At 55.1% G+C, this 8,540-nt stretch overlaps 1 long non-coding RNA gene across 3 annotated transcripts; it reads right to left on the reverse strand.

Annotated features, from left to right (window-relative positions):
- Positions 1-584: 584 nt before the first annotated feature.
- Positions 585-4,667, reverse strand: LOC142907060 (uncharacterized). 3 transcript variants are annotated; one of them, XR_012930749.1, is made up of 3 exons: positions 3,248-4,667; positions 2,352-2,592; positions 585-1,215 (listed from the first exon to the last, which is right to left on the reverse strand). It is a non-coding gene; the product is annotated as an uncharacterized LOC142907060 (long non-coding RNA). The 3 variants fall into 3 exon arrangements; XR_012930750.1 differs by having other exon boundaries at positions 2,402-2,592; positions 3,248-4,658; XR_012930751.1 differs by having other exon boundaries at positions 2,508-2,592; positions 3,248-4,647.
- Positions 4,668-8,540: the final 3,873 nt, after the last annotated feature.

The following is an 8,540-nucleotide window of genomic DNA, read 5'->3' on the forward strand; positions in this document are numbered from 1 at the left end:
GCAGAGGCTGTGCCTGATACACATCTTTCATATGTTGTTTGGCAACCCTGGTGCCCAGTAAACGACATATGGCTAGATCTTTGCATTGAATTCCAAGTATTAATTCCTCCATACTTGTGTACAGTTGAGTTTTTATTCCATTCCCTTCATGAACCATGTTTTTGAACTTTACATCATAGTAAGATAGTACATGCCGATGAATAATTAATAGATGCTTGAAAACATCTATCCCCCACCATCTGCCTGTGTTTGGCCTAATACTCAATCACCCAAAATGCCCAAATTCACCATACATACTCTAGGAATGTAAGCAGGTTAATGCTTGGAAATCCATCACAATCATCACCCCCAAATGTGAAGACATGTCACGAGACTCGCTGACTTTTCTTAAAATACTTGAGAAATACAAATCATAGCTGAATATTTTCAATTCCATGTGTATAAGCCTTTGTATATTTATTTTACAATAAATCTGAGACATGCACAATATAAAACATTCAAATATCAGAAAATATTTAATGTATGTTGAATTTCTTTCACACTGTACATAACCAACCATGCTAAACAAGACATGATAAAAACAATCCAAGTCATAGGTTGCATACAATATACAACTTTGGTTTATTGATTACAAATTACATAAAAGGTTCTGAAATTTTACAATACAGGTATAGTGCAATCTAAATAAGCAAATGCACTTTTACAGTGATTTCCCAAATGTTTATAACTACACAAATACTAGCATGTATGTTCCCAATAAAGTAGGCTCCTTCCAAAATGGCTAAAACCAAAATTGGTTTAGTTGTGCTCAAAATATTGTTCACATATCTGTTCTCTTTCAAGTGACGTTCGAGTCTGTATGGAGTTGCTGTGCAAAATACTGCGGCAACCATTCACTAACTCCAACCCTGAACGAATTTCATCACATTTTTCCATACTTTGTTGTGGCACTTCTGTTAACAGGGCAATTACTGTGCCCCACGGGCCCCACACGTTCACAAGTAATTGCGATTCACACCACAGCACCTGGAGTACCGTTGATGTTCAACAACCATGAATTAGCAGGAGGACCAAGCGAACGTATCCTTCTGAGGACAAACCTCGACCACCGCCATAAAGTGCTTTCGGGCTTTCTACATCACGGGTAGTCAGCCATCCTTGTGCTTCTTGATGATGTCAACCAGCTCTTTCAGACACGACAGGTGGTACACGGCCCTGAGAAGAGACACGATTGAGAGAAAATTACTTGGTTGACTTATCATGGTGGAAGCCAGAACAATCTCACCAAGTCTCAGGAGGGTTTGGTAGTGATATTTTGCAAATTTCATCAGCGAGTGGTATGTGAGAGGAAACCGGAGAACCCGGTGAAAACAGAGGGAGTAAAATGCAAAACTCCGCAAATAGATTCAAGATTCCATTGCTGTATTACTAACTCCTGGTTACCTCTCAGCCAAAATCTCTAATATATGCTATTCCCAAATAGTCTCCCATCTAAGTAATAACCAGGCTTACCTGCTTAGCTTATAACATTCATAATCTGACATCATACTTAGAGGCGGTGCAGCGTCTAAGCTGTGCGTGAGTGTGAATATAAAGATAAATTCACAATGGCGTGGAGGGGTTTTCCCAGGGACGATCAGCCCCTAGGAAGATGTCTGTGTTGAATCTGCCCGGGGAGGGGGCCTCCAAGCTGGGGGAGTCCAACGCCATGTGCGCCCTGCTCAGCAGCTCCTCCAATGAGGCTGTGCATCAAGAATCACGCATCGCATGTCACAACCATATGGGTGGCCGCTCGGCCGTCTCTGTGAAAAAAGACTGAATATGTAACTGAAAAGATATGAAATGTCATCTGCTATATACAGACTATATCTATATATACACACACCTAGGGATCTAAGGTCCTCTGACACGGGCCCCTCGTTGGCTACATTCGTAAGGCTGGAGATGTCCAAATCTTTGAGCCACTCTGGGTAGTTTGGTCTGCTTTGCGGGTTCTGAGCGGCACCTGCTCTCTTCGTGCTGGTATCCGTCTAGTGGCTGCTGGTCTGAGATGCCACATCGCAGTCACGCAGCCAGGCCGGGTACCTGAGCTCAGGAATGCTCGTGATCCCTGACACACCCAGCTCATCCTTTTGGCTTGTCAACGACCTGGAATAGGTACTTGTCGCACAGCCGCCGCCGTTCGGCAACTACTCACGCCTAGTTGCTTCACTGCTCCGTAAGTACGACAAAACGTTCTTCTGGTTAGAAAAAATATATTTTTTGGGCTTCGCCAACAAATTTAACGGCGGCAGAGCCTTGCTGTTTCTCGCTATTTAGCTCAACCGTTCAGTTGGCTTATTGCCCCTCACCAATGATGCGCCGAGGCTATGCGCGGTGACCCCGAGAGATGACCGCTTGCCTCTGTGCGACACCACGAGCCCTCGGTGGGCGCCAGGCGAGCAGAGCAAGGACATGGAGGAACCGTCAGCTGGCGCCGCTAGGAGCTGGTCCGTGGTTAGACTGACCATCTTTCTCTGAACCACGACCGCTGCAGCGCAGCAGTGAGGCTGCACGTGCCCGAGATGAGGTCCTCCACAAGCAGCATGCCACCTGCAATGTAAGACCCACAGACATTTTACTGGTACACAATGCATTTGCTCTCCCCTAGATTCCTTGACCCCTGAACGGCAATCCTGCAATGTTGCCTTACTTTGCGCCATCAGTAACTAATGATGTTATCCGTTTGTGGAGTTTGTGAAAAAAAATCAAGAATATTGGATAAATCAGTGCATGAGCTGTTACTGTTTAAACTTCAGATGTGTCCAGTCTAGGATCTGCAAATTTTTACACAAAGGTTGGAGGATCACTTTGATTTCACAAACTTTACAAACTCGATAATCAGTGAAGTTACTGGAAGATGACAGGAGAAAGAAATGCATGCACCGACCTATCTGTTCAGACCTATGCTATCCTCTCATATGCGTGTGCTTACTATGGATAGTTTTCTCTGACATAAAATGAACTCATTACTGGAATTTGCCAAGTATCCCAGTGTGGGACTCTCACGAAAATGTCTCTTTAGACCTCATTAAGGGTTTTTTTTTTCCTCGGGGAATAACATTACATTCATGATAGCATAGCATACTTGGCAAGCACCCAGTATAAGTAACTAGCTTCGATACGATTGCACCGCCTGCACACTCGATAGCCACTCGAGCGCAAGCACCACGGAGCGATTCCTCGCGTGGTGAGAGGCGCAACCCACCCTCATCCACGCTGCGCATCCTCCTCTCCTCCACGTGTCTCCGCTCCGCCATGCTCTGCACGCATCCTGGGTGGCGGTGACGCACAGATTCCGCTCTGCTCAAAGTCCTCGATGTAGGCGTCCAGCACATCGCTCGCCGACGAGTAGCACCGCTCTCCATACACCACAGGGCTGCGGTAGCGCCCGCTTCCGGTCCGGAGCAGCGAGCTGCCCAGGCTGCTGCGGGGGCTTGTGAAGAGGTCCGTCACTGTGCTGTCGCCCGAAGGGCTGCTTGTTTCACCACCGTTGCTGTACATTTTGTACGATTTGGGATGCCCGGACCGGATGGGGCCAGGGAGAGGAATGGCTGTGGCTACCAGGTCACCACTGGTCCTGGTATGGGGGGCACCATGAGGAGCTGCTGTGTGCGGAAAGTGGGTCCGACGTCACAACGCATGGGCCAGTGTCAACCACTTCGCGTTAGCAGCTTCAGCGTTAGGTCTCTTAAGCTACTGTGGCTGTTGTCCTTTTTTCAACAAAAATCCCTGCCTTTCCCATGGTTTCCTTCAACACACCTGCAAGCTCTATGTACAATTGAAATGTCACAAATGCACTACCTGCATACTACTACATTATGAATGATATACATTTAAGAAATTAGCTGGAGACAACTCCATATTTAAAACACACAATTCAAAAGAGAAGGCTTAACATTTAACATTGGTTAACGTTTGGCATGCACACCTGCATATCAACAAATTACTGTACTACTAATACAATGCATGCTAAATATTAATAGTGGTATTACAGTAGTATGACTACTTATATTTATATATTATCGCACCTCCGAAGAGCACGGTGGGCTTGGTACGGTACGAAAGAGGTTCAACACACATACAGAATACAATACTTTCTGAGCACATTATGCATACCGAACCTCCAAGTTCCTTACCCTACCCTGAATAACAACGTGTGCGGAGTACAGCTCCTTTTTCAATCCATTGCTGGCTGACAGCTGTCCCATGCTATGCAGCTCCCAGGGAGAGGGGTTATTTACCATACTTCACCACGCTGGTCAGTGTGAATTTGGTGATGGCAGGGGACTATAGAAGTGCATTACAACCATGTACTGAACATTGCTGCACAATGTCAGGGGGCTATAGAAGTGCATTACAACCACGTACTGAATATTGCTGCACTGATGGCAGGGGGCTATAGAAGTGCATTACAACCATGTACTGAATATTGCTGCACCGGTGGCAGGGGGCTATAGAAGTGCATTACAACCATGTACTGAATATTGCTGCACTGATTGCAGGGGGGTATAGAAGTGCATTACAACCACGTACTGAATATAGCTGCATTGGTAGCAGGGGGCTATAGAGGTGCATTACAACCACGTACTGAATATTGCTGCACTGATGGCAAGGGGCTATAGAAGTGCATTACAACCACGTACTGAATATTGCTGCACTGATGGCAGGGGGCTATAGAAGTGCATTACAACCACGTACTGAATATAGCTGCATTGGTAGCAGGGGCTATAGAAGTGCATTACAACCACGTGCTGAATATTGCTGCACTGGTGGCAGGGGGCTATAGAAGTACATTACAACCACGTACTGAATATTTCTGCACTGATGGCAGGGGGCTATAGAAGTACATTACAACCACGTACTGAATATTGCTGAAGTGGTGGCAGGGGGCTATAGAAGTGCATTCCAACCACGTACTGAATATTGCTGCACTGGTGGCAGGGGGCTATAGAAGTGCATTACAACCACGTACTGAATATTGCTGCACTGATGGCAGGGGGCTATAGAAGTACATTACAACCATGTACTGAATATTGCTGCACTGATGGCAGGGGGCTATAGAAGTGCATTACAACCATGTATTGAATATTGCTGCACTGGTGGCAGGGGGCTATAGAAGTACATTACAACCATGTACTGAATATTGCTGCACTGATGGCAGGGGCCCACCGCGCGCTGAACTCCGCGTTCCCGTCTGCGGCCCTGGCGAAGGCGAGGTACTCGTGTTCCAGTCGCAACCTCGCCCTCACCAGGCCCCGCAGCGTCGCCACCGCCGAACAGCCGCTGTCCGCGGCGCCCTGCAGCTTCCTCTTTCGCGACATATAAACCGCCAGCCTGGCCTGAGAGCAGGCAAAGTTCACCAGGTCGTGGCGTTTGCCGGCTGTGTAGGGGGCCCGGTGCACCATCCAGCCCCTTCAGAAGGCCATCCCCAGTTTCCTGGAGATGGCCCCGAGGAGCTGGTACAGCGGTGCCAATCGCGGGCAGGTTAGGTACAGGTGTTCTAGGTCCTCCCGCTCGGCGCAAAACGGGCACTCCTCCGACGCCCCCGGGGTGACTCGGCTGAGCCACGCGGCCGAGGGCAGCGCCCAGTGGAGCGGCCGCCACCGCAGGTCCCCGCAGCGCTTGCAATGGGGGGCCTGTAAATCCGGCCCCACTGGGGGGTCCGCGTCCTCGGACGGCGCGAGCACGCCCCTCCACTTCGTATCCGGGAGCACCCCCAGCTCGCGGCAGTGCAGCGCCTTGATGCTGCACTCGTACAGCGTCTTCTTGCACGCGCACCGGAAGGCCACGTCCCGGCAGCCGGCGAGCCGCAGCAGCCACCCGGAGTCACCGCCGTCGCGCTCGGGGGGCCGGGCGCACGCAAAGCTCAGCTCTGGGAAGGGAGGGGGGAGGGGGGATGGGGGGAGGAGGAGGGAGGGTGGGGGGAGGGGGGGGGAGTGGGGGGGGGAGAACTCGGGCGTGTCCAGCCGCAGCCGTGACTGGCGCATCGCTTCGAGCGCCGCCCGCAACAACTTCGCCCCGGCCAGCACGGTGCGGAGCCCCGCCGCCCCGCTGATATCGGCCGCGGGTTTCCACGCGGGGTGCCCGCCGCGGTCCCGTACCAGGTCCGCCACCGTCCGCACCCCGCCGAGGCGAAGCGGCGGGCCAGCGCCGCCTCCTCCCGGATCCCCGCGAAGCGGCCGTTGTGGAACAGGGGCTCGCGCAGAAACTCCCCGAGCGTGCTGCCGCGCGTCCAGGAGGCTCCGCTGGAAAACCGGCAGTCTCCCGTAGTCCACCTGGGCCAGGTCCATCAGGAATAGTTCGCGCCCATAGCCCAGGCCGCCACCGGTGTCTCACAGCAGGGCGAGGGTGGGCGCCACCCAGGGCGCGGCCTCCCCGCCGTACAGCAGCCGCCGCACGGTCTGGAGTCGGAAGGTCAGGACCCTGGTGGTGACGTCCACCAGGCCCTGACCGCCCTCGTCCACCGGCAGGCGGAGGACCCCCGGCCTCAACCAATGTTTGCCCTGCAACGCAAAGCGGGTGAGCGAGCGCACCACAACCACGAGCAGCCACTCCGGGGGCTGGAGGGCCTTCGCCCTGTGCCAGAGGACCGCGGCCGCCAGGTTGTTGCCCACCAGCACCCGCCCCCTGAAAGACAATGCCGGCGCGAAGCGCGCCCACGCCGCCAGCCTGGCCTCGAACCGGTCCCGTAGGTCGGTCCAGTTCTCCCGCGTGACGTGGGGCTTCCCGAGGTGGACGCCCAGGTACTTGACGCCATCGGTTTGCCAGGCGACGCCTCCTGGTAGGAGCACCGGGCACGCGGCGCCCCGCGGCCCCAGACGCAGGGCCGTGGTCTTCCCCCAGTTGATTTTGGCACCGGACGCCACCTCGTACGCCTCCACCGCCCGGCACACCGCGGCCACGTCGCGCGCGTCCGTTGCGACGACGCACAGGTCGTCGGCGTACGCCGACACTCTGATGGTCGCCGCCTCGGGGCCCGGCACCCTGTACCCCGACAGGGAGAGCTGCAGGCGGCGCACGAGGGGTTTGATCGCCAGGGAGTAAAGGAGGCCCGACAACGGGCACCCTTGCCTGACCCCGCTCGCCACGGAAAAAGGGGCGCCGAGCCGCTGGTTGATTTTCAGCGTGCTCGACACACCCGTGTACAGGAGCCGCACCTGCGCCCGGAAAGTCCGCCCGAACCCGTACGAGGCGAGCAGATCCTCCAGGCATCCATGGTTGATCCAGTCGAATGCCTTCTCCTGGTCGAGGAAGAGGAGGCCTAGATCCGTGCCGTCCCTCCCCGCCAAGGAGATCACGTCCCTGACCGTGCCTATGTTGCCGTGCAGGCACCGGCCAGGGACGCAATAGGTTTGTTCCGGCCGCACCAGCTGACCCACCACCGATTTGAGGCGGTTGGCCAGCACCTTCACAAACACCCTGTAATCGGCGCACAGGAGGGACACCGGACGCCAGTTCTCCATTCGGCGCAGGTCTCCCCTCTTTGGCAGCAGGATGACGACGGCCCTCCTGCAGCTCGGCGGGAGCTCCCCCTCCCTCAGGCTCTCCGCTAACACCTCCAGCAGCTGAGGGCCGAGCTCCTTCCAGAAGGCTGCGTAAAACTCGATCGGCAGGCCGTCGATTCCCGGGGCCCTTCCGGTCGATAGACCCCGCATCGCGGCGTGAAGCTCCTCCAGGGTGATGGGGCCCTCCAGACGCTCGCTCTCCGGGTCCGCCAACGCGGGGGTCCCGTCGAGCAAGTCCCGGACCGCCCCGTCCTGCACGCTCCGTGCCCCGAAGAGTTCGACGTAGTACCCCCTGGCGACCCTGGCGATCTCGTCCTCCGTCGTGGCCATCGTCCCCTCCTGGGTCAGCAGGCCCGAGAGAATCCTGTTGGTGTCCGGTTTGCGCTCTCGCGCCTGGCGATAAAACAACCTGGAGGGCGAGTCCATGTGGACCAGGTGCTGCATCCGTTTGCGCACGAAGGAGCGGTGTGCCTGCTGGTCTGTCACGGCCCTAAAGAGCCGCTGCTTCTCCAGCAGCGCGCCGCCCTTGTCCTCGTGCGCGTCCCGGTCAGCACCCAGCTCCGCCTCCAGGAGCAGCAGCTCTGCCTGCAGGTGCTCGGCCGCCTCGTCTCTGGCCGCGGCGCAGTGACCCCGGAACTGCATGCACAGTGCCCGCACCTGCGCCTTCGTGTGCTCCCACCACCGCGAGGTGCTTCCGAATCCACTCTTTGCGGCCACCCATTTGACCCAGCAGGCCCTGAAGAGCCCCGCGAAGGCCGGGTCCTCAAGCAGCCGCACGTCGAGCCTCCAGTAGGTGCTACAGCGGCTCTCCCTTGGGACCCGCAGCTGCACAGACGCCATGTGGTGGTCTGAGAAACCAGTCGGGATGATTTCGCTGTCACCGAGCAGGTTGGCGTCCGCGGCGCTCACGTACAGCCTGTCCAGTCTGGCGAGGCTCACCCTTCCCCGAAAGTCGCAGCGGCACCACGTGTACTGCCGCTGGGTCGGCTGGTG

This window comes from Petromyzon marinus, chromosome 74, assembly GCF_048934315.1.
Source record: "Petromyzon marinus isolate PM22_M1 ecotype Great Lakes invasive population chromosome 74, UKy_Petmar_22M1.pri1.0, whole genome shotgun sequence".
Classification (NCBI taxonomy): Eukaryota; Metazoa; Chordata; class Hyperoartia; order Petromyzontiformes; family Petromyzontidae; genus Petromyzon; species Petromyzon marinus.